This window comes from Miscanthus floridulus, chromosome 1 (assembly GCF_019320115.1).
Source record: "Miscanthus floridulus cultivar M001 chromosome 1, ASM1932011v1, whole genome shotgun sequence".
In the NCBI taxonomy this organism is placed as follows: Eukaryota; Viridiplantae; Streptophyta; class Magnoliopsida; order Poales; family Poaceae; genus Miscanthus; species Miscanthus floridulus.
Window position 1 is genome coordinate 155,960,144 of NC_089580.1, and position 26,288 is coordinate 155,986,431.

The following is a 26,288-nucleotide window of genomic DNA, read 5'->3' on the forward strand; positions in this document are numbered from 1 at the left end:
TTTTTTTTGCGAATTGAACACAAAATAATTCTGTCTTCAACAGTATAGCTTGTGAGTTCGTTCTCAAGCTTTATGTACGTGTGCATCCTGCAAAAAATAAGCATGACTATTTCATGAAACAAATATGCATGCGATTGTTGCTCAGTGCCAGTCTTTCATCAGTGCCCTAATGCTATGCCCGTAGAATATTTTTCCGTTTGTTGTGAACAAAATATTCAAATTCCATTACAAATTAAAAGATGCTAATCGGTGGGCTTCTCTGTCGTAGGCTCTATCTCGAGTAGGCCCAAATCTCTCCGTCCCTCTTTTTTTCCTGAGCCACTTGGGCCTGCACTGCCCATTGTGTACGCTCCAGGGTCCATTCCCACCCACCATGGCACAATAAATTAAGATACAAATATATTTGTCGAGGATTGTTGGATTTAATTTGGCATAACTCATTTTTATTTAGCAATTGAAACAAAGAAAATTCTAAGACCATAGTTAATGCTACGCGTAGTGGTTAGTCTCGTTCGGGAAACGGACAAGAAGTGGTACGCGGCGAGGCGTGGTATGGCGTAGCACAGTGGCGCAATGTGCACATGTTTTTTTTCTTTTTACAACATGTAATGTAATTGATGGTTTGATGAGGTCATGAATATCACTATGTCTTAGTGACCATGATGACCACTATGTCGATAACTGCTATGTCTGGTTTCCTGTACTAATAATAGACAATTGATTTATCAGTTTAATAAGTTGTTGCTAACAGCAAATCCAGCACTACTACTTAGAATAGACCCCCTACTTTTTAATTTATGTAGCCACCGACTTTTAGGGGGCCTATTTTCTGTTGTTGTCTCTAGCTATACTACCACTGCTCAACAAATTTAACACCACATAGTTCAAACATAATTAATCAAAGTATGACACCACATAGTTCAAACATAATTAAAGAATGTAAGACCACGTAATCCCCGACATCAACACTATAGACACAATAAAACAAAGCATAGATTCATCACCACCAAGTCCATCATCTCCTGCAAAACGACTAGCACCACTAGAACCACCAATTCCTCCATCAAGGCCATGAGAGAATGCTTGGATTTCAGCTATCTTTTGTGCTGTGATTTGTGCCCTCATTGCCAAGACATTAATTCTTCTGGACGAGTGCTAGCGGTGGAGAGGCAGCGCTTGGGACGTCGGCGGGCATGCTTGGGGCGATGCCGGTCGGGTAGAGGGGTAGCGCCGAAGCAGGAGGATGAGGGCCATTGACGGGGTGACGGCGCCTAAGCAAACCGGGAGGACGAGTGTTGGCGATCAGGGAGTACAAGGACCGCCTAGGGAGGACGAGGGTTGACAATAGGTAGAGGAGGCAGCTCCAGCGCAGGTTGGGGAGGAGGCTCCGGCAGGTGTTGACAAGGGGCCTACGACGGCCATGGAGGCAGGGCCCAGCTAGAGACGGCTAGATCCGGCCTCGCCCGAACTTGGAGATGCCGGCGTCGATTCTGCTCGTGGCGGCGACCGAGGAGGTTCCGCGCATGGGCTAGCGCGGGCGCATGAGGGGAGGGGGGACAACCGAAGTGGAATTGGGTGCCCATCTATTGGACCAACAGGGTAGTGGAAGAGAGAATTTGTGGGGCAACAAATTTGAGTGACATAGTAGGTAGCTTGTTGGAGTGGAATTTTTTGCTCTATTACTCAAAAATAGAGTAGGGACCCTATTTAGGTTGCCTACTAGAGTTACTCTAACAGTTGATTCATGATGACCATTATCTCTTCATCTATTTGGCTATTCATCTTCATCTTCCTCCATTGCTGCATAAAAGGGGCACTCCTTCTCTTATTTGTGAGAGAGAAACACAACCAAGAACAACACCATGCTTCTGTTGTGTTGCTCTCTGCCATCTCAGTTTTGGCCTCCTGCACGGATAGGTTGTCAGAAGAGTAGGGCCTTTGAAACTCCATCCACTTGTGTACCAACATGGGTAAGCAGACGATTAAGTTTTTGTGAAGCGTATCGGCGCGTCTGCTCGCTTGGTCACGCTCTTGTATAGAATCTCTGGTCAACCTAGAGGGGGGTGAATAGGCCTGTTTAAAACAAACTTAACTAAATCATCAAATACGACTCGCGGCACTACCACATCTATGCCGCGGCAATGTTGGACTGCGGCACTACCGCTCCAAGCAGCGGCACTGCCGCCCCTGTAGATAGGTTTGTGAGATAATTCAAAAACTATCAATGGAAATTTAGATCTAAGAAATTACTGAGCTTCCAGAGGTAAATTGAAGCCTAGAACAGCAGCTGGAAGTAGTAGGAGAAGCTTATACGAGTAGATCGGGACTAAACCCTAGAAATCACCACAAGAACAAGTAATGCAAGTAGAGAATCACAATCGCACATGATACAAGATTTATCCCATGGTTCAACTCGCCACTAAGGCTTGTCTACCTCCACATTGTTCAGGTTAGCCACTAAGGCTTGGGCTTTGCAACCCTACCTCGTTCTCAAGTCAAGGAAGTGAATCCTTATGATGAGTGGTGTTTCACTATATCAATGGGTGATTACAAGCCTCCCGAGGCTGCTACACAAGTTGGCAAGCTCACCGGGTGACGCTCTAGCCAGCTAGGAGCAAGCTCCAAGAGTAATAGATCAAATCCACCAATTAAAACACGAACCAAGTGCTCTTAGGGTTTGGGAACAAGTGGATCTGCTCTTTAATCGAGTTTGGAGCCTTTTTCTCTCAAGGATTGATGGGAAAATCACAAGTGAATGCTTGAGAGCTTGAGGGCAACAATGGAGAAGAGAGAGAACTGAGCTGAGCACTGTGTTTGTCGGTCTGGTCGTCTGAAGGTTCAATAGAGCCATTGGGAGAGAGGGAAGAGGAGGTATAAATTCCCCTGCTCTCCAACAGTTAGTTAAGTCGCGGCAGTGCCGCAGCATAACTGCGGCGGTGCCGCTCTGTGGCATTGCCTCTCCTCTGGTGCGGCACTGCCGCACCTACCAGACAGCGAAGGATAAGAATGAAAGGTTTGCTGTCATGGCAAAGACTTTGAGGATGGCTTTCTGAATGAGTTGAGCACTTGGTTGCACATAGTAGATTGTTCATTGCATCCCCTTTATAGTACGGCCTTTTCCATACTCAAATTCAAAACATAAAAGAAATAGATGCCTTTGAGTCCATCGCCGTGATCAAATATAATTGCGGGGTTCACCATTTCATGTAACATCCTCTTTTGTGTATCACCTACTTGTCAACTTCGATAAATTTCATTAGTCTCCTAATTGCGTGGTCATTATCACCAAAACCCACGATTAGAGCTTGATTGCACTTACATCTTGTTCCCGGTGTTTGAGTACCGTGTTTCTGGTGTTTGAGTACAAGGTGATGGTGATGAACTATTTCGACTACTTCCTGGTCGGTATTATTTGTAGAACTGCATTGTGTACCTCGTCCTACATCGATTGTGGTCTATGACATCAACAAGCCCACTATATGTCAACTAGTGAGAATGGTCTCGTCATTGTCTTTGGCACTAGTCCCGCCTCAGGATACATCTATGGTTTTGCTGGTTTTGCATTAGTTCTTAGTATATTGATCATCATGTTTGTGAATGCAAGTAGATCTCACTTAAGGGCATATATGATGTCATAATTTTTTTTGTTATTTCTCTGGATTAAATTGTGCCTAATTTGTGTACCTAAATTTCTAACAGGTATCACCACGTGAATGCAACGTACATAAGTGGGACAGCTTTTTGGCTGATCGTCAAAAGTTTCGGCGATATATATTTATATTTATTTATACATCAACATACATAAGGCCCTATTTGCTTCGCTGAAAAACAAGCTGAAACACTGTTTCGGCTGATTTATTGTGAGAGAAAAACACTGTTCCGGCTGAAAAAGCAAGCTGAAAAAGACGGATTATAAGAGAAGCGAACATGACCTTAAGGAGCAGCAGGAGGAGGACTGGAGGAGGAGATTGAGTGGAAGGACCAAACTAACAATGGCGGACGCAGCAAGAAGCATGGGTCTCTCCCAGTGGCTAAGGTGCAGGCTCTTGTAGAGACTTGCAATAACAGAGTTGATGAGTAGGTGCCCGAGAGGTATCTCAGCAAGGATCCTAGCGTGGAGGAGGTTGTAGCCAGCGACGACAGCACTTGCGCCATTCCGGTCATCGATCTCCGTAAGTTGCTCGATCTAGAGTCATCAGAGGAGGAGTGCGCCAAGCTGGGATCTGCCTGCCTCAACTGGGGCTTCTTCCATGTACATATATGTATAGATATGCATAGTAGGTCCATGTGCTCATCTTTGTTAGATAAAGGAAAAGATCGTCTTCATTCTCAAAATTGAGGAATCAGACCATGCCAAATATAGTAGGGTTGTACACTCAAGCAACCAAACAACAAGCTCTACTATAGTTTAGATAGCAATCCTATAGGAAACAAAAAGGTCATCCATGAGAGGTAAAAAAACAATTGCCGCAAAGACGATGAACAATTTAGAGGCATCATTACTTTGACTTCAAAATTGAAACCAATATTCCCTCTGGGTAAGACCTGCAAAAAAAAAGGTTTTAGGCTTGCAATTATCAAACACAACATCGTTTCTTGATGGCCAAATAGACCAACAAAAAGCTATAGCTCCAGTTAGTAATAAAAGCTTGTTTTCCTTATATGGTGACTTCTATTTGTTTTGATTTGAAGTGTGCAAATAATATATATGACCCAAATTAAATCAAAGGTTACTATGGAACATATTATAATATAATTACGTGCAGCTCATCAACCATGGAGTTCCGGATGAGGTGATTGGAAATCTGATGAAGGACGTAGTTGGGTTCATCAAACAGCCGCTGGAAGCCAAGAAGGAATGCGCACAACAAGTTGATAGCCTTGAAGGCTATGGTCAGGCCTTCATCGTGTCTGAGGATCAGAAGCTGGACTAGGCAGACTGTTAGATAATCTTCTACATCCCTTATGTGAATGCACAGTAGGGGAAGGCGGCGCTGAAAAGGGCTCCCTGCTGTTCCACTGTAGTAGCTATAGGGGTTGGCATCGAACGGTTCACCTGCCACACTGTAGCCACAGTAGGGGCAGGCACCAAAGTCAGCCCTACTGTCACATCTAGTAACTGTAGCAGCATGGCAGCTGTACTAGTACTAGATGGATAGAGTTGTATATATAGTTTGCCACTGCAACTCAGTAGAGATAGAGTTCAGATTTGCCATCTCCTATACAGAGCTCTAGCCAATGCTGGTGTCTCTATTGTGTGTGTGCTCTATTCTCCCTCCCTTCTTCTACCTCTAGCCATAGTGTGTGGTCAGCAATGACAGTTTATGGTTGGCGTCGCTAGTGTGTGCTCAGCAACACTGAGCGAGTTGTCGGATATCTCCGTACCGGAGATCGAGGGGCCAACAAGTGGTATCGGAGCGCTGTACAAGCGTCGTCGCCGGACTAATCGCTGGTGATGACAAATGGTTTGGAGATGGGCGACAGCAGTGGCATAGTTGTGGCTGCCTAGCCACGACAGGAGGTCGTTGTTCGCACGGTGCGAGATGTCAGCGGCACCAGTTGGCCAACGGTGACTCGCACCAACTATGGAGAGTGGTCGATGACCATGAAGATCAAGCTCAGAGCCCGACGACTCTAGAATGTTGTTGACAAGGGCACCAAAAATAAAGAAGATGACATGTTAGCATTGGAGGCTATCCTTGCTGCTGTACCGACGGAGTACAGGGAGCCGTTGGGGGCGTGGGACGCTATTGCGGCGATGCGCGTTAGTTCCAACTGTGCAAAGAAGGCGATGGCACAGCTTCTGAAGCAGGAGTATGCCAACCTCAAGTTAAGGATGGTGAATCGGTGGAGGACTTCTCCCTCCGCCTAAAGATGCTCTTCAGCAAGCTAAAGAGCCACGGCGTCACCATCGACGAAGAGGAGGCGGTTTCCAAGTACCTCCACTCTATGTCGGCAAAGTACATCCAGATCTCTCTCTCCATAGAGATGATGCTAGACTTGTCCATCCTCACCATTGAGGATGTGATAGGTCATCTGTGGGCGGTGGATGAACGCCTAGAGCAGGCGACAGCAACAAAGGATAGCGGCAAACTGCTACTGACAGAGGAGGAGTGGGCTGCTCGGAGGAACTCTAGGGTAGCCTCCTCCTACCGTGGTGGCGATGGCAAGCGTCACAGTAAGACTTCTTTAGAGAAGAAGAAGCAAGTCGACCCCAACACTTGCCGGCGCTGTAGGAAGACGGGCCATTAGGCACGGGAGTGCCCAAATCTCAAGCAGGAGAAGGCTAAGGCTCATCTGGTGCAAGCTGATGATGATGATGAGTCCACTATCTTGATGGTGACGTTCTATGCATTGTATGATGCTAAGGCCGAGGAGAAGGGAGAGGTAACGACGGTGGAAGGATCTGGGAAGGCTCTAAAAGTTGTCAACCTTGATGAACCGTGCGCCCAAGTCTACCTCAGACGTGTAGGAGGCGAGCGGGAGCAGCGGTGGTATCTGGTCTCTGGTGCCAGCAACCACATGACGGGCTCCAAGGCAGCCTTCTCCAAGCTCGATGACGATGTTACCGGTATGGTGAAGTTTGGTGATGTCTCAAGGGTGGCAATCCAAGGACGTGACACCATCATCTTTAGGTGTCAGAACGACGAGCACCGTGCGCTAACAGATGTATATTACATCCCACAGCTATGTTCAAGCATCATCAGCATTGGCTGAGCGTGGTAGCGAGGTACTGATCAAGGACAGAGTCCTCAGGATCGAGGACCGGGAACACTGACTTCTTGCCATGGTGAAGAGGTCCCATAATTGGTTGTACCTGCTCGACCAGAAGGTAGAGCAGCCGGTGTGCCTGGCGGCAAGGCACACCGAGGAACTATGGCTATGGCATGCCCGGTTCAGACATCTTAGCTTTGACGTGCTTGGTCGGCTAGAGAAGATGGTCAAAGGGCTACCCCACATCGAGCATGGAGGTGAGCTGTGTGACAGCTGCCTGGCTAAGAAGCAGAGGAGGCTACCGTTCCCAAAGGCGACCAAGTAATGTGCGATGGACGCTCTCGAGCTCATCCATGGTGACCTCTATGGGCCAGTCACACCAGCCACAAACAGTGGTCCGCGGTACTTCCTCCTGCTCGTGGATGATTATAGTCACTACATGTGGCTTCAACTCCTAATGAGTAAGGACGAAGCGGCAGGGGCGATCAAGAAGTTCAAGATGCACACGGAGGCCGAGAGGGGCAAGAAGCTCCGCATGCTGAGGACTGATCGCGGCGGTGAATTCACTTCGGTGGAGTTTGCTGCATACTACACGGATCAGGGTGTGGTACGACACCACACCGTGTCGTACTCGCCACGACAGAATGGCATGGTGGAGCAACAGAACTAGACGGTGGTCGGCATGGCTCGATCTATGATGAAAGCCAAAGGCATGCCGACAAGGTTCTAGGGTGAGGTGGTGACCACGATGGTGTTCATCCTCAACCGCGCTCCCACCAAGGCCCTGAAGGGCAAGACGCCTTTCGAGGCTTGGCATAGATGCAAGCCCAGTGTGTCCTTCCTCCGAACATTCGACTGCATCGGCCAAATCAGGAAGACGAGGCCGATCCTCACCAAGCTGGAGGACAAGAGCACACCGATGGTGTTCCTGGGCTACGCGGAGGGTACCAAGGCGTACCGGCTCTATGACCCATGCGGAGACAAGGTGCTTGTCTCACGTGATGTCGTGTTTAATGAGAAGGTGGCCTAGGACTGGTACAGTCTGAGCACGGGGGAAGCAGGCGGCTTCACTAGCACCTTCATCATCGAGCACTTGGTCATCCACGGTGGTGGAGACGTTGGAGAAGAGATGCCGAGCACTCTGGGAGGGGTGCCGAGCACTCCAGCAACAGAGTCGAGCACTCCTAGGGAGGTGCCAAGCACTCCGAGAGAGGTGCCAAGCACTCTAGGACTAGAGCCAGGAGGTCCTGCAGTGGTGGCGACCACTCCAGGATGGGTGCCGAACATTCCCGTAGCAAAACCGAGGGGTCTTGCATTGGTGCTGACCACTGCAAGACGGGTGCCGTGCACTCCGAGAGGGGTGTAGAGCACTCCAGGAGTGGTGACGAGCGGTCCAGGAGTAGTACCAAGCACTATAGCTAGGGTGCCGAGCACTCCAGGTGTTGTGCCGAGCACTCTGGCGGAACAGGGAACTCCATCAACGCTGATCAAGTTTGCCTCACCTCCAAGTGACATCACTGAGTTCGTGGATGCCATCCACGAAGGTGAGGAAGTCTGGTTCCGTAGGCTGGATGACATCATTGGCGGCACAGAGCCATCAGGCCTGGCGGGTAGGCTGCTCAATGATCAAGAGCTGCTTCTCATCAGTGCAGAGGAACCACCCACGTTCGCGCTGGCCGAGCGCGATGGGAACTGGTGACATGCAATGCTATAGGAGATGATGGCGATCGAGGAAAACGAGACTTAGAAGCTCGTCGATCCACCTCCAGGATGCCGTCCGATCAGCCTAAAGTGGGTATACAAGGTCAAGCGAGACGAGCACGATGCCATTGTCAAACACAAGGCGCGCCTCATCGCCCGAGGCTTTGTTCAGCGCGAGGGATCAACTTTGAGGAAGTCTTTGTGTCAGTAGCACACATAGAGTCTGTCTGTTTGCTACTAGCCTTGGCAGCAGCATAGGACTGGCGCGTCCATCACCTAGACGTAAAATTGGCCTTACTCAACGGTGAGCTAGCGGAGACGGTCTTCGTCAGACAACCTCCAAGTTTCATCGTCAAGGGAGCAGAGCACAGGGTGCTCAGACTATGCAAGGCGCTCTACTGGCTGCGGCAGGCCCCACGAGCATGGAATGCCAAGCTTGACGCCACGCTGGGCGAGCTTGGGTTCACAAGGTGCGCAACCGAGCACGCGCTCTACACACAGCGATGGGGGAAGGAGGAGCTCGTCGTCGGCGTGTATGTGGATGACTTGATCGTCACTGGTGCGCGTGCGGAGGACATCGACAGCTTCAAGCGCGAGATGGCTGCTCGTTTTCGAATGAGCGATCTCGGGGCGCTCTTCTACTACCTCAGCATCGAGGTGAGACAGGGAAAGGAGGCATTCACGCTCGGTCAAAGCACGTATGCCTCGAAGCTATTGGAGCAGAGCGGCATGGCGGAGTGCAAGCCATGCGTGACTCCGATGGAGGAGCGGCTAAAGCTAACAAAGGCCAGTACCACGATGAAGGTGGATGCAACACTCTACTAGAGCATCATCGGCGGTTTGTGCTATCTAGTCCACACGAGGCCGGATATTGCGTTCGCCGTGGGCTATGTCAGTCGCTTCATGGAGGATCCTCGAGAGGATCACTGGGCTGCGGTGAAGCGGCTGTTGCGCTACGTCAAGGGGATGGTAGATCAAGGGATCGTCTTCCCCAAGACAGGAGGTAGTAGGCTGCAGCTCACTGTGTTCAGCGATGTAGACATGGCGGGGGATATCGACGGACGGCGGAGCACCTCTGGCATGCTCGTCTTCCTCGGGTCGGCTCCAATTTCATGGCTGTCGCTGAAATAGAAGGTGGTGGCGCTGTTAACGTGCGAGGCAGAGTACGTGGCAGCGGCCACAGCGGCGTGCCAAGTTGTGTGGCTGTGCTGGCTGCTGAGCGAGCTGACCGGTGCAGAAGCTCACCCACTAGCACTAATGGTGGACAACCAGCCCGCCATCACCCTCGCGAAGAATCCGATTCTCCATGACCGGAGCAAACACATCGACGTGAAGTTCCATTTCCTCAGGGAATGTGTCGATGGAGGGCAGATCGTCATCAAGTTCGTCGAAACTGATCGGCAACTCGCGGACGTCCTCACCAAGCCGCTCGGCCGTCTTCGACTCACGGAGCTGAAGAAGATGATCGGCATGGAGGGGGTTCAAGGGTTGCAGAAGAATTAGGGGAAGAATTGTTAGATAATCTTCTGCATGAATGCACAGCAGGAGAAGGCGGCGCCGAAAAGGGCTTCCTACTGTTCCACTGTAGCAGTTGTAGGGGTAGGCGCCGAATAGTTCACTTGTCGCACTGTAGCCACAGTAGGGGCAGGCACCAAAGTCAGCCCTATTGTTACATCTAATAACTGTAGCAGCATGACAGCTGTACAAGGACTAGATAGATAGTGTTGTATATATAGTTTGCCACTGCAACTCAGTAGAGATAGAGTTCAGATTTGCCATCTCCTATACAGAGGTTCGGCCAACGCTGGTGTCTCTGCTGTGTGTGCTCCATTCTCCCTTCGTTCTTCTATCTCTAGCCATAATGTGTGGTCGACATCATGGTCAACATCGTTAGTGTATACTCGGCGACACTGAACGAGTGGTCGGATATCTCCGTACCCGAGATCAAGGGGCCAACACAGACATGCTCTTACTCGTTGTTCAGCCCAGGGAATCCAGGGACATGCGCTTCTGGCCTACTCGCCCTGCATCCTTCAGGTGATCATGCATTATCCGATCCATCCAACGATAAATTCTACTGCAGTACTTGTATATCTTGCTGATCTTCTATCTCCTTTTCTTTTTAACCCGAATCGATTCCAGGGATTCCGTGGACTCATATTGCCTGGAAGCAGTAAAGCTAGCGTATCGCTTGCTGGAGCTCATGGCCAAGGCCGTGGGCACCGAGCCGGCGGTGCTGCGAGGCGTGTTCCAAGGGCAGCCGCAGGGCATGCGGGTGAACTTCTACCCGCCGTGCCGGCAGGCAGCTGACCGGGTGCTGGGCCTGTCGCCGCACAGCTACGCGTCTGGCATGACGCTGCTGCTGCAGATGAACAACGATGTGCAGGGACTGCAGGTCAAGAAGGATGGCAGGTGGTTCGCCGTGGACGCCATGGACGGCGCCTTCGTCGTCAACGTCGGCGGCTTTCTTGAGGATACGTGGTGGTGTCTCGGTCTGACGTTGAAAACGCTTTTCTTTTTCGGTGTGTGTGTGTGTGGTGGGGGGTGGGGGGTGGCATCCATTTGTGTCTCGATTTGTGCTGATGTATCTTGTGCCCTTCGTTTTGCAGATCATGAGTAATGGTAAATTCACCAGTGTTGAGCATAGGGCCGTGATACACCCAACCAAGGAGAGAATTTCAGTGGCAATGTTCTTCTACCCTTGCCCGAATATGATGGTTGGTCCTTTGCCAGAGTTCGTGAAAGGCGATAAAGAGCGGTATAGATCAACGGGTTATGAGGATTTTATGAAGCAATACTTTGCAACAAAGCTTGACGGAAAGAAGAACCTAGAGAGATTGAAGTCGGAGCAGTAGTTATCTCTATCGTACCTATCGCTGGAGGGACCATAATAATGACGAGCACAAAATAATTCTGTCCGTATAGTTCGTTCCCAAGCTTTGTGTATGTGTGCATCCTGCAAAAAATGAGCATGACTATTTCATGAAACAAATATGCATGCTATTGTTGATCAGGATCAGTCTTTCATCAGTGCCCTAATGCTATGCTCAGAGAATATTTTCAGTCTGTAGTGATCGGAATATTCATATTCCATTACAATAAAAAACGATGCTAATCGGTGAGCTTCTCGGTAGGCTCTAGCTCCTTCTCGAGTAGGTCCTACTCTCTCCGTCCCTCTTTTTCCTGAGCCACTTCGGCCTGCAGTCATGCACTGCCCATTATGTACGCTCCATGCATGGCCCATGGCCCATGCCCACCCTCCAAGGCAATAGATTAAGATCAGATAAAGGAGTATTCAATAGCTAGTGCAATTAGGCCAGTGGAGTTAATTTCAGAGAGTTTTATGGGTGTTAAATAAACTGACATGTTCATGGGATGAAAGAAGTTTTATAGAGATCAAACTTGTTTACACCATTATTTCTAGTACATAGTTGTCTTGGAAACGGGGACATAAAACTATCGCTTTGCAACTGGTGTTGCTTTTGATGTATTCAAGGTGGTGTTTTCATGGTATGAATCTGGGAATGTCTATTGCTGATGGAAGTTGCTTCGTTGCTCACTTGCTCATGAGTCTTGTCTTGTTGATGTTGTTTCCTCTGTGTTGGAAATGTTACCATGACTATGAGTCTACAACTGTCCTTGGTCTTCTGTATCATGTGTAGACTACAGCTAAATTTCTGCTTTATAAATTGTCACCCAACTCAAGCAGATCATTCTAACTATTGCTGATTTGACATGTTTTGTAGATTGGTCAAAAGTTTTCACAGCCACAAAGTCATAATACCTACTGTTCTTGTGGAAGAAGTATGCTGCAAAAATTAGGCCTTTAGAACAATGAGAAGAACGTCAAATTAATTGCTATTCATCTACAAAGGTGTTTTTTTCTAATTTTTTTGATAAACATGTACGTATACCACACGTGCATGTCTAATATCATACATAAATTGTTGTATATATGTTGTCAATAAAGATTAGGAATATTTTCTATATGATATATGAATTGTCTTGTTAAACATTTGACTTTTGTACTCATCTGTCTTGATATATTTTTTTCATCAATATGTGTATGTCGGACATGCATATGTACTAGTTAAGATCAAATATAGGAGTATTTCATATAAAGGGGTGTTTATCTTCTCATTTGCACTCTGTTTTAGCTTGTTCCTCTTCCTTTTCTTCTACATTGGCAAATATTCTGGTGAGGTTATTAGAGCTCCAAGTTAAGGGCATAGCTCTAGTTGAGAGATGACGACCAAAGTCTAGCGGCACTTGATTTATGTTAAAAAAAAGCAGCGCTTTAAGTGAAGGCGAGAGGGTGGTAAGCAGGCCTAGTAGTAGCGGAGTTCAAGGGCGGTGCTAGTGTGATGACGTGGCAGGGGCGTCACCAGTTAGGATGGTTGAATGGTTGGATTAGTTGTTGGTTTTAATTGGATTTGACCTAATTTTATTCAAAAATCAAATAAATTCTAAGGCCTATAAATACTACTAGGTGATGAAAAAATGGTTTAGTTCCATTGTATAAAGGATTTTGACTAAATATTCACTCAACTTAAATAAATGACTATTGTTGTCGGTGTTTCGAACAAATACCAACTAGTAAATTTATATTTTTTTGCGTGTTAGGCTCGGATGGTGTACTAAAGAACATAAGATTTATATTGGTTCGGACAGAATGTCCCTACGTCTAGTTTGCTGCTGCTCGTGTTATTAGTACCAAAAAAAGTTTGTAGTAGGGGGTACAAACGGTCGAGAGAGGGACAGGTCCCAAGTATCTGATGGAAGGGTCGAAAGGATGCCAAGAGCTCGGTTGCTGCTTGGTTGTGTGTTGTGTGTGAAATCGATCCCCTCCCTAGTGGGGCGTCCTGCCCTCCCTTTCATAGACAAGGGGGGAGCAGGGGTTACAGATGGGAGAAAGAGAAAAAAAAACCAAAGGTAGAGAAGGTCCTTCGAAGGTGCCGTGTCTTCCTTTTCCCTTGAGCCTGCCCTGCTGACATGGCAGACCACGCCAGGGATAGCATGTTTCGCTGATCCTGATAGGGCCGGGCTCTGGCTTCGTTTCAGTGAGTGGTCACGTCCCATCCTCCCCCGGCGGATGGTGCAGTGTGTCAGGGCGCCGAGCCATGACTCTACGGGGAGTAGACGGGGAGATGACCATACGCCCGTCACTATAGATGATGTGAGTTCTTTTTTAGATTGTAGTGGTTATCGTATGCTTGTGTCAGGATCCACACCTGAGGCCTGATGGCGGCGCCTACAACACTATAGGATAAAAGTCGGCGCCTACAACACTATTCGGACTCTGCCATGCCTGGGAGGGCTTAAAGCGCTCGTCCTATCGTATCCTGATGGTACTTCTCTACAAGCGTGCAGGGTATGGTCCTTGATACTATGGTTGACTCGAATGTCCTGTCTTACCTCGAGCTCGTCATCATGAAGGAGCATGGCGCAGTTGTCGAGCGAGACGGAGCATGCCCTCAGCCGTTGAGCGAGGAGGAGCCTGCCCTTAGATGTCGGGCAAGGCGGAGTCAACCCTTAGCCATTGAGCAAGGCGGAGCCAGCCCTCAGCCATCGGCCGAGATGGAGCCTGCCCTCGGATGTCGGGCGAGGCAGGGCTAGCCCCCAGCCATCAGGCGAGGCGGAGCCAGCCCTCAGGGGTCGAGCAAGGCGGAGTCTAGCCCTCAGGGGTCGGGCGAGGCGGAACCAATCTTCCATCGTTCGGGCAAGAAGTGTAGTAGCGTTCTTGTCTAACCGGAAGCATTAACGTTCGATGGTTATTAGCTCCACCTCATTGGGTACCCCAGTATTAGGTCCCCGACATTAGCCCCTGAGCCCCTGGTGATTCGGATAGAATCGCCCGGGGTGATTTGACTTGCTAGAGGGTACGCGCGAGCGCACCCGATGGGTGTAGCCCTCGAGCCCCTGAATGATTCGGGCAGAATCGCTCGGGGGTATTTCAATTCGTTAGAGGGTGCACGCGAGCGCACCCATTGGGTGTAGCCCCCGAGCCCCTGGGTGATTCAGATAGAATCGCCCGGGGGGTAATTTTGGACCCTTCGCGGGTATGGCTGTGAGATTTGGTTTTTGTCAACTAGACAATTTAAAGGAAACCCTGGTATCCCGTTCACGAGGATTCATCCAGGGTTAGCCCGGTCGAGACTTGTTTGCAGATCGAGACTCCTTTGAGGCTCGTGCGCCTGAGTTTTGGTCGTTTGCGGGTCCATCCCTCATTGGGACGACCATCGAAACTATTGGGCCAGCCCTCAAACTATTGGGCCTAGGCGGGCCAAAGAAATGCTTCTTGACCCATATCCCCTCTGTGGGAAAAGAGTCCTAATCTGCTCGGGAAGGCGAAACATCCGACGTGATTTTGGTGGGGAAAGGACATGGACCACGGGTGCATATCCCGCGACATGACGTGGTGGCATATCATGGCAGGCTCAGAGACCTAGGTGGGTGGTTGCTCTTCTCGCATCCGTCGCCCCTATAAAATGAAGGGGTTCGCCCCTAGGGTTCCATACCTTGCCTCCTCGCCTTTGCATCTGCAACCTATGCCTCCAATCGCCTAAGCCTCCCGCACATGCATCACCGCCGCCATCAAGCTAGCATCCGCATCGCAGCCACCGTCAAGCTCGCATCAATCCCCCTCCCAATTGTTCAATGGAGCCATGGTGCAGATCTGACATCACCCCTCAGCGCCTAGAGGGCCTCGTTCGCCATGGCCTCCTTTGCCCGCTAACAACTGCCGAGGAGTGGTGGCTGCTCGGTAATGAGGATGAGCCGTCGCCGCTCGAAGGGTATGTGGTGTCCTTCGCTTGCTTTCATGAGCGAGGATTCACCACCCTCGCCCACAAGTTCCTTCGGGGGCTGCTGGACTACTACAAGGTGGAGCTGCAACACCTTACTCCCAATGGGGTTCAACACATCACGGCGTTCATCGCCCTGTGTGAGGGGTTCTTGGGGATCGATCCCCACTTTGACCTATGGCGGCATCTCTTCGCCGTCAACCTTCTGAAGAAGTGGGCCGGGAAGCAAGAGCTGAGCGTGCCGATGGGATGTGCCGACATTCATCTTCGCAACAACCGGGTGAACGAATACCCATCGATGCGTCTGTCGACCTCCAACAAGGGGTGGCATTCGCATTGGTTTTACATCAAGGATGACATTGCCGCCCCCTTGCCAGCGTTCTCCAGACATATCATTGAAGAGGCCCCAGAGTCGTGGAAGTGGGGTGTCCCAGACAAAGATAAGAAGAAGATCAAGGACCATCTCGCCGCCCTCCAAATTCTGAAGGAGAGGGGCATGAAGGGGTCAGGGATCATCGGCACTTACCACATGAGGAGGGTGGCGCCGCTGATGGCGCGCGTGCTTTCCTTGCAGCAGATGGTGCCTGGAGCGTCGCTTGAAGGGACAGTGCTTGTCAATGAAGCGCTCTCCCCTCTAAAGTGGCACAACGCATCAAGGAGGCGATGGAGCCTTCGAAAGACAACGCTGGGGTCATCCTTGATTTCATGTATTCAGTGCCGAGGCATCCCCCAATGTGGCCAGAACTGGGGTTCATCAACTTCGTAAGTTCTCTTTCCCCGTACCTCCTTTTTACTTGAATTCTTGACCGCTTGGTGCTGACATTTGGGATAGCAGGACCAACCAAGGAAACTTGTCTTTATGGATTGCTCGGCTCTACTACCGAAGGACAAGTTTGTGGCGGTGGACAACCGTGCCATAGCCGAGTGGTAGAGGAAGATGAAGGAGTCTGAGCGGAAGAAGAAATAGCAGGCATAGGAGCGAGGAGAGGAGATAGACAGCGAAGACGATGACGACGAGGTAGTTGCCGATGTGGAGTGGGATGTCCTAGAGGGTGAGGATTTGCTGACAGGTACCTACTCATCCACGCAGGGACCCTTCCCATTCCATGCAGGGGGAAGTGAGTCCGTGAGGCCAACGAAGACAGGCCAAACCATCGAGCCATCCTTAGGACCGGTGCGAGCGGGTGGATCTACCACCATGCCCGGGGTGCCAATGGAGTGGGTGGCTCCACTACCATGCCCCATGAGCTAATGGGGGCAGGTGGATCTACCGCCGTGCCCAAGGTGCCGATGGAGGGGGCGGCTCCACTGCCGTGCCCCACGAGCTGATGGGGGCGAGCGGATCTACCGCCACGCCCGAGGTACCGACAAAGAGGGGTGGCTCGGTCACCGAGCCCTCAGAGGCAAGGGAGACGAGCCCCTCTACTCAGGAGCAGGGGGTAGGCTCAAAACGGTCCCACCCAGATGAATTGGAGCAGGAATCTAGGGGTTCATCCCCAAAATGTTCCTACCGCCCAACAGCGCCAGCGTAAGTCATCGATTCCTCTGTTTTTCCTATTTTTTGTTTTTGTTTTTTAGTGTGACCTATGCCTTTTACCTCTTGTAGAATCTTGAGACGGGGGCGCTCTTTGGTGCTGGCGCCCAAGAAGAGCGTTGCTCTTTAGGCAGGACGAGCACCGTCGCGCGATGTCGCACATGTTTTAGGTAGGAGTGGAGCCAATGTTGTGGCCTCGTTGGCAGGTCAGGCGCCGCCTACGATAGCGCCCACGCCCTCGGTGGGTCAAGCAAGCGTCGGGGCTAAAGAAGCATCCTCGGGGGCTACCGAGCATATGGTGGTGGAGGTGATTCCGCCACCTACGTCGGAGCGAACGGAGCCGCCGCTCGCACTTATGGCGCCTTCCGTGGTGGGCGTGGCACCACAAGCCAAGGCCTTGGTGTCACAAGCAGAGGTGGCTATGACCGTGACAAGCCAGGTCCCGTTGGACGCAGCCACGGTGGTGTCCGAAGGAGTGGCGCAATCCATGCTACCGGTGGCCCAGGCGACGACGCCCGAGGCAGACCAGATAGAGGGGGATATGGTTAGAGGGTCCCTGGGCATTGTGGTGGTGGTAGAGAGGATCAGCGGGGGTCACCCTTGGCCTTGATGTCGGGGGGCAGCCGCTCGCCCATGCGGGGTGAGCCGCCACTGGCCGCCATGGTCCGAAAGGAGCAGGACGAGCTACTCTAGAAGGATGCCGAGGTCTGCCAGCGGGCCGTCGACCTCCTGGCTAAGCTAGAGACGGTGCGGGATCTCAACTGAGAGCCAAAGAAAGGTCCATGGCCCTGTAGCAGAGGGTGAATCTGGATGCCGAGGTGATTGCCCAGCTGCACAAGGAGCGAGACGAGCTATGCCATACTGCAGCAAGACTTCGCTCAGAGCGCGGCACGGTCCGCAAGTAGCACGACCAGGCCATTCGAGAGCACGACGAGGCGCATTAGGGGGTTAGCTCCCTCTGGGTGGATCTTGGAGCCACGGTGGCCCAAAGGCTAGAGGCTGAGAGCATCTCTGTCGGGCTGGGCACAGAGCTCACCGAGGTGCGGGGGATTCTTCAGGCCAAGAGCGATGAGCACGATCTCCTGTGCGCTGCCGTCGGGGTGGTTTTTGATGACCTGGGGGTGGCGCGGCTAGAGGAAACCGGCTCACTTGAGGCCCATGCTATGGATATCACGGTGTGGGTGCGCCACCTTGAGGAGAATGCCTTTTACGCCGAGGTCACCCAAGCCTTTGTTGTTGCCCGCTCTCATTATGATCAGGAAGTTAACTTGAAGGCGATGAGCCTCGGCTTCGCGCCTGGCTATTAAAACTCCAAGCTGGATGAGATTGAGAAGGCGATGACTCCCAATGCGCGGATCCTGGCAGACAGGCTAAAAGACATAGTTCTCCCTCTGAGGAAGTAGTTAGTTGAATGAGTTTGATAAACATTTTTCTGTAATCCGTGGACAAGTGTTGGTACTTTTGTGTCCGAAAACAGCTTCGTGATTTCATTTTGCAATTTTGTTTTGTTTGTCTGAACTTATTTTCTTCCCTTTTGCATTTGAGAAAAAAGGTTTATGCGGTCCAATCCTTTCGTTCATTAAGATCGTAGGGCCCGAGGTGTGTAAGGGGGAAATTTTGATTGTGCTGGTGAGCAAAGTTACCATAGTCATCGGGGCATAGGTTTTTTGCAGTCTTACCAGGCATGCTTGTTTGTCTGTTCCCACAAACCTTGCCGCCAACCTTAATGTGAGGAAGAGGTCTGATGCAATGACTGTTTCGAAAAAAGGACGTATTTATACCTTTATCAACCCTCGAGTGAGATTCGCCCCTTGCGGTCACTAGGGCCGGATGTTACTGGAGACTGAAGCGAGGGTAGCAAACTCACTCTTGTATTCGCATGTACCCCTTACTTAGGATTTTAACAATCATTCTGTGACCATGCATTTGGTCTCATTGCTGGCCCGGCCTTCCCCGAGCCCCCACGCGTGGTGGGTATTCGGTCAAGGGTCGGCTCATTTTGTGACTATTGCCCCATCTGCTGTTTCCGCAACTGGAGGGGTAGAGGTGACGTCACTTACCTCGATGGCTCGAGTGACGTGCTTGATGAGCTCGCTAATGGGGATGTTCAGATAGAATCTGATCCTATTGCTTTGCGACAGGGTCGGCAAAGCCCCCGGGTGGCGTTCTATTGCTCCTTGACCTGCCTTCCAATAGATTCTATGGGCTCGACTAAAGGCTGGATTGAACTAGAAGGTTGAGATGACCCTATCTGCCTCAATGCGGGTTGGGCAAAGGCCGCTGAGGCTCATCCGTGTTTTCTCCCCTGGCTCTTGTTTGACCCGAGGTGGCCTCGAACCCTTCACGGGTCATCCTTCAAACCTCAGTCTCTCGATCTTGGATTGAGCGGCTCGAGCCCCCAAGCCCCTTAGGGCCTGATAGGGCTTAGCCATGTTTCGTGCGTCACCCCATCCTCGGTTTCCACAACTAGAGGGGCTGAGCTAACGACACTTGCCTCGATGGTTCTAGTGTCGCACTCAATGAGCTCGCTAATGGGCATGTTCGGGTGGAATCTAGGTCCATCATTCGCTGATGGGATTGGTAGAGCCCTCATGTGATATTCCACTACTTCTTAACCCACCTGCTGGTAGATGCCTGAGCTGTTCGATAGGCTCAGGTGGCCCATTGGCCTCTCCTTGATAGAGATTCTGTGGGTTTTGCTCGAGGTTAGAATCAAACAAGAAAGGTCGAGATGTCCCTATCCGCTTCTGAGTGGGGTCGGGCAAGGCCACTGGGGCTCATCTCGATTTTTCTCCCCTGGCTCTATTTGATGGGAGGCAGCCTCGAGCCCTTCATGGGCAGGCCTTCAAACCTTGTTTAGTTGCCGCTCATATCAAATAAGGCGACTACCGCTTCATGACGCGACACGAAGCGTTGAGATATAGTAATTGCATATGCAACATTTTGGATGTTTAGGATCAATGTACGATTTAATTGAAAGGAAAGTGGGGGTTGGTAATGTTACCTTGGTGGTATGAGTGACGAGAAGCTCTTACTGGACATGTTCATCTGGGGTTTGAGTCCAATGTTCATGATGGGGCCGGTGTAACCTACATGAGCATCGCAATTTTTTGTTTTCATCTCTCAGTGGTGATCCGAGCCATTCGATTGACTTAGGCGACCTGATAGCTTCTCCTTAAAGGAGATTCTGTAGGCTAACCCCTCCGAACCCTTCTCAAGAAGGCGGATGCTAAAGCTTGGGGTGCAGAGAACTATGAATTCGATTATGCTAGTGAACAAAAACACTATAGCCATTGGGGTGTAGGGTATAGCGGTTTGTCTAGTTTTACTCAAAGTTTTACACCCACACCCCATGTCTCTGATTTTCAACATAAGGAGGGGTCAGGCGAAGAGGATGTCTAAACAAGTAGACACTCTTGGCAGCCCCCAAGCGATGTTCATGCCCCTATCGTTGTTAGGGTCGGAGGCTCAGTAATAAAATTAACACGCAAAGTAAATAAATAGAGGTGCTTATCTTTCGGTGGCCGTTCATTCATTGTTTTACCTGGGCCGTCCAATCAACCTAGGAGGCCTGTTGGGCCCCCTTGATGGGGGCTCTGTCGTCGGGTCCTTCCAGGTCCTACCTGGGGAAGCGAAGAGTTGCCTGCAAGCGGGTGCGCCCTGATTCTTGCGCCCGGCGTGCGGTAGTGGTGGGCCATGCCCAGGCAACATCCTATTTGACTAGGCGACGTCTTGTCCATCAGAGCGCGTCCTATCAGTCTAGGCGTGTCCCCTTGACTTCCCCATCAACATCGAATTCTCATCTGCATTGAATAGGGGAAGGGAGAGGGGTTTTCGTCCCAACCTTTCGCCTTTCTCCCACCACTATGTCTTGTCCTTAAATAGGGGGGAGTTCTTGTCCCCTTCCTCCACCTATTCTTGAGTGGCCGCTTCTCTTCCTCCTTCCTTTTCACCGAGCGTGTTCACATGTCGCGGCGGTTCCTAAGTGAGAGAGGGTAATGTGAGGGAGAGGAGAACTCATAGATCCATTCATGAATCCTTAGCGCAATGTCGAGCTAGAGGTCATCCAACATAGATGAGATGGTGTTGACTGCCTTCGTCAAGAAGGGGCTGCTTCCGCCAAAGGAGGAGGCGCACTGGAGGGTGCTGAGCGTCGTTGGTTTTGCCATTGTCCGCGAGGCCTTCATCGGGATAGAGCCGCATGGGAAGGTCTTCTAGTGGATCTTCTCTGGGCGAGTCTTGTTGGTGGGGAAGCCACTTAGGACTGCATCAATAGGGGGCTTTGCCCTTTTAGCCGCTCAGATCGGCCAGGTCATAAAGCTTGATGGGATGTCAGAGACATCCATCATCCATGGCGGCCTTTCTTCGGTGGGAAGCACCCCCCGTCTGGATGCCGTTGTTAGGGTTGCGGCTGATCACGATGGCATAGTCCTTAGATGCCCTGACAGATGTGCCATGGTCACCGACATGGTGCTTAACGTTGCAGATGACGGCACCCTCAGGGACCCCTCGGAGCGGTAGGATGTTGCCGATGGAGAGCGTGGCGTGGCTACCGTAGTAGTACTTAGAGTAGAAATGGTCAACAGATGTAATCGTTTAATTTGTGGGGGAGCCCCCGTGTGAACTGTTTTATGTATTCATGAATACAACAATCCCTTTTCATGATGAAATCAATTTGTAAGCGATGAATTTGTGCAAAAATGAACATGTTCTCAAATTTTGTTATGGCAAACAACTTTTCAGCTCTTCTCCCTCTTTTTGGCAAAAGAGGCTTAATGCCTTCCAACCCTTCCCATAGTTACGATCTCAAAAGACTCAGAGTGCGGGAGGGTCAATTCTGATCACGCTAGTGAGCGAAGAGACCATAGCCACTGGGGCGTGGGTTTCCCGCAGTGCTACCAGTTATACTGAGATTTGGTCCTCGAAATCCTAGCCCTTAGGACTTACCATGGGAAAAGAGGGAAAATATAGAGAATGTTTGCAAGATAACACAGAGAATGTTTTTGCAAAGTAAATGTGCTCATACCAGCCCCGAGTGAGGTTTGACCCCTCGCACTTGCAGGGGTCGGATGTCATGAAAGATTAGGGATTTTGATGACAGAACTGATAAGAGAAAGTATGCGTTTATTTAAGGGTAAAAATGACATAGCTGCTCAATGGTCCAGGCGTTGGTGAAGACCTTGCCGTCGATGGTTTTCAACTTGTAGGCGTCTGGCCAAAGTACTTCCATGACAATGTATGGCCCCTCCTAGGGCGGGGAGAGCTTGTGGTGGTCCTTGTTGCTTTGCATGAGGTAGAGAACCAGGTCCTGATGTTGAAGGCTCGGTCCTGCACCTGTCGACTGTGGTACCATCGCAGTGCCTGCTGGTAATTGGCCAAACAAAGGAGGGTGACATCGTGAGCTTTGTCTAGATGGTCCATGGCATCTTCGTGGGATGCCTTGGCTCCTTGTTTGTCGTAAGCTCTAATCCTTGGTGCTCCATAGCCGAGGTCGGTTGGGAGGACGACTTCTGAACCATAGACCATGAAGAAAGGCGTGTAGCCGGTGGCTCCGCTAGGAGTTGTCCTCATGCTCCAGAGCACCGCGGGGAGCTTGGCGATCCAGCGTGCGCTGAACTTGTTCAACCGGTTGAAGATCCTGGGTTTAAGGCCCTATAGGAGCATGCCGTTTGCATGCTCGACCTGCCCATTCGTTCACGGGTGCACAACGGTGGCATAATCAATTTGGATGTGTTGTTCGTCGCAAAATTGAAGGAACTTCCTACTGATGAATTGTGTGCCATTGTCCATGCTGATGGAGTTTGGTACCCCAAAGCGATGGATGATGTTGAGGAAGAACAACACAGCTTGCTCGAACTTGATCATGGAGATTGGTCGAGCTTCGATCCATTTTGTGAACTTGTCTATGGTGACAAGTAAGTGGGTGTAGCCCCCAAGCGCCTTCTTGAGAGGCCCAACTAGATCGAGCCCCCAGACCATGAAGGTCCATGTGATGGGGATCATCTAGAGTGCCTAGGCCGGGAGGTGAGTTTGCCGAGTGTAGTACTGGCACCCTTTGCAGGTGCATACAATATACTCAGCGTCGACTACTGCAGTGGGCTAGTAGAAGCCCTATTGAAACACGTTCCCAACCAAGGTTCTAGGTGCGGCGTGGTGATCGTAGACCCCACCATGGATATCGCTCAACAAAAGCTTCCCCTGTTCAATGGGGATGCAGAGCTGCAGGATTCTAGTGTGGCTTCGTTTGTAGAGTTCGCCTTCTACAAGAACGAAGGATTTGGCCCGACGTGCGAGCCGTCGAGCTTCTGTCTTTTTCGTTGGCAATGTGTCATGGAGGAGGTAATCAAGGTAGAGCGTTCTCCAGTCGATCAGAGGGTCAGGCTCTGTCGCTAGATCCTCTTCAAGCTCCATGACCTTAGAGCCGGACGGAGCCATCGATTGGTTAGCCCCTGGGGCTGGATCAGGTGGGCCATCATTGGCCCATTTTGATCCTTTGTAGCACACCGAGGGCTTGTGTTGGTCGCTAGCGAAGACACCTGTTGGTAACAGTTCTCGGCTAGACGCCACTTTCACAAGCGCGTTGGCCGCCTCGTTGAGGCACCTTGGCCCTTGGGATGTGATTGAGTTTGAGGCCATCGAACTTGTCCTCCAGCCGTCGAACTTCTTGGCAGTACACAACCATCTTGGCATCAAGGCAGCTTGACTCCTTTATGACTTGGTTGATGACCAGCTGGGAGTCGCCCCGGATGTCAAGGCGTCGGATGCCCAACTCGATGGCGATGAATAGGCCATTGATGAGCGCTTCATACTCGGCCACATTATTGGATGAGGGGAAATGGAGACGAACCATGTACCTCATGCGAACCTCGAGGGGTGATACGAAGACCAGCCCCGCGTCGGTGCCCTTTTTCATTAGGGATCCATCAAAGTACATCGTCCAGTACTCTTGATCGATGACTACCGGTGGTGTTTGGACCTCGATCCATTCTATAATGAAGTCAGCCAACACCTAGGACTTGATCGTCGTTCAAGAGGCATATGTGATGCCTTGATCCATTAACTCGAGAGCCCACTTTGTGGTTCTTCCCATGGCGTCCTGGCTCTAGATGACCTCGCCAAGGGGGAATGACATTACAACTGTCATGGGGTGTGACTCGAAGTAGTGGCGTAGTTTCCTTTTGGTGATGAGGACGACATACAGGAGCTTCTAGATTTAGGAGTAGTGGGTCTTAGAGTTGGATAGTACCTCGCTTATGAAGTACACAGGGCATTGCACCTTGAGGGCATGCCCCTCATCCTCCCGCTCTACTACTAGGGCAGTGCTGACCACTTGTGTGGTGGCCACTATGTATAGCAGGAGGGATTCCCCATTGCTTGGAGGAACTAGGATCGGGGCCCTTGTTAGAAGTAGTTTGACCATGTCAAGTGCCTCTTGGGCCTCGGATGTCCACTTGAAGCGGCTGGCTTTCTTCAAGAGTCGATAAAGGGGGAGACCTCATTCGTCGAGGTGTGAGATGAATCAGCTGAGGGTGGCGAGGCTCCCTATGATTCGTTGAACCCTCTTTATGTTCTGAATTGGGCCCATCCTTGTGATGGTTGAGATCTTCTCCGGGTTGGCTTCGATGCCACGCTTTGGATACGATGAAGCCGAGTAGCATACCCCTCGGGACCCCAAAAACACATTTTTTGGGATTGAGTTTGATGCCATTCGCTCGGAGTTTCACAAAGGTTTGCTCAAGATTAGGAACGAGGTGGTCAGCCTATTTGGACTTAACTACGATGTCATCGACGTAGGCCTCAATGGTCCGCCCGATGAGGTCCTCGAAGCATCTGAGCATACAACGCTGGTATGTAGCCCCAGTGTTCTTTAGTCCAAATGACATTGAGATGTAGCAGAACGATCCAAAGGGGGTGATGAAAGATGTCATGAGCTGGTCGGACTCTTTCATCTTGATTTGATGGTAGCCGGAGTACGCATCAAGGAAGCAGAGGGTTTCGCACCCCGAGGTAGAGTCAACTATTTGGTCTATGCGTGGCAAAGGAAATGGATCCTTTAGGCACGCCTTGTTGAGACCCATATAGTCTACACACATCCACCATTTCCCGCTCTTCTTTCATACAAGAACGGGATTGGCTAACCACTCTGGGTGGTATACTTCCTTGATGACTCCGGCAGCCGATAGTTTTGCTATCTCTTCACTGATGGCCCTACGCTTCTCCTTGTCAAAGCGACGTAGGTGTTGCTTTACCAACTTGGAGCCTAGATGGACCTTCAAGGTATGCTTGGCGACCTCTCTTGAAATGTCTGGCATATCCGAGGGTTTTCACACAAGGATGTTTTTGTTGCCGGGGAGAAAGTCAATGAGCGTGCTTTCCTATTTAGAGGAAAGTGTGGTACCAATGCATACTATTTTACCCTCAGAGCTGCTGGGATCTATGAGGACCTCCTTGAAGCCCTCTACCGATTCGAATGACTCGGTTGATTTCTTCGTGTTGGGCGCTTCTTCGGTGAACTCCTTCTTGAGGGCAGCGAGCTCTCCGGAGGCGATGATTATTGTGGCATGGCCGCTGCACTTGACCTCGCACTCGTAGGCCCACTAGAAGGAGGTGCCGACGATGATGACCCCATGGAGGCCTGGCATCTTCAGCTTGAGGTATGTATAGTTGGGGACATCCATGAACTTCATGTAGCATGAACATCCTAGGATGGCGTGGAAAGTTTTGGGGAACCCAACCACCTCAAAGGTGAGGGTCTCAGTCCTATAATTAAATTGATCCCCAAAGGTAATGGGGAGATTGATCTGCCTGAGTGGCATGGCCTGCTTCCCAGGCACGATGCCATGGAAAGGTGCTCGGGTTGGGCATAGGCGTGTCCAGTCGACGCCCATCTCGTCGAGCGTCTTGGCATACATGATGTTGAGGTCGCTGCCTCTATCCATTAGTACTTTGGTGAGTCTCTTTGGGCTAATGATTGGGTCGACCATAAGCAGATATCTCCCCAAGTGTGGGACGGTATCCGGATGGTCGGTCCGATCGAAGGTTATGACGGTATCTAGATGGTCGGTTCGATCGAAGGTTATGGTCAGCATCGTCCGTAGTGGAGGCAGGGCCCTTCCCCTGCTCCCCTTTGTTGGAGCCTCCGAACAAGAACAGCCGCATGAGGCCATAGTCCTTGAGCAGATGCTTAATAGGAAAGGCGTGGTTCGGGCATGGCCCCTCGAGTAATTTTTCCAAGTGGTTTGGAGTGCCCTCCGTGGGCTTCTAACCACCCTTGCGGTCAGCAGCGGCCATGAGCGAGTCCTCATGCTGTTGCTTCTTATTCTTCCTTTTGGCAGAATGATTGAAGGTGCTTTCACCAGCACCCTCGTCTTGCCTTGCCTTGCCATTGAGGTGATCGAAGATCACTCTGACCGCCTCTTCTCCTGAGGCATGGCTGGTGGCAATGTCTAGGAGTTCCTTAGTGGTTTGTGGGCCCTTGTGTCCTAGCTTATGAACCAAGGACTTGCAGGTCATCCCAGATAGGAAGACTCCTATCA

The 26,288-nt window shown here is 50.7% G+C and overlaps 1 pseudogene; it reads left to right on the forward strand.

Annotated features, from left to right (window-relative positions):
- The first annotated feature begins 3,992 nt into the window (after positions 1–3,992).
- On the forward strand, positions 3,993–11,130 carry LOC136498968 (2-oxoglutarate-dependent dioxygenase 11-like; annotated as a pseudogene).
- Positions 11,131–26,288: the final 15,158 nt, after the last annotated feature.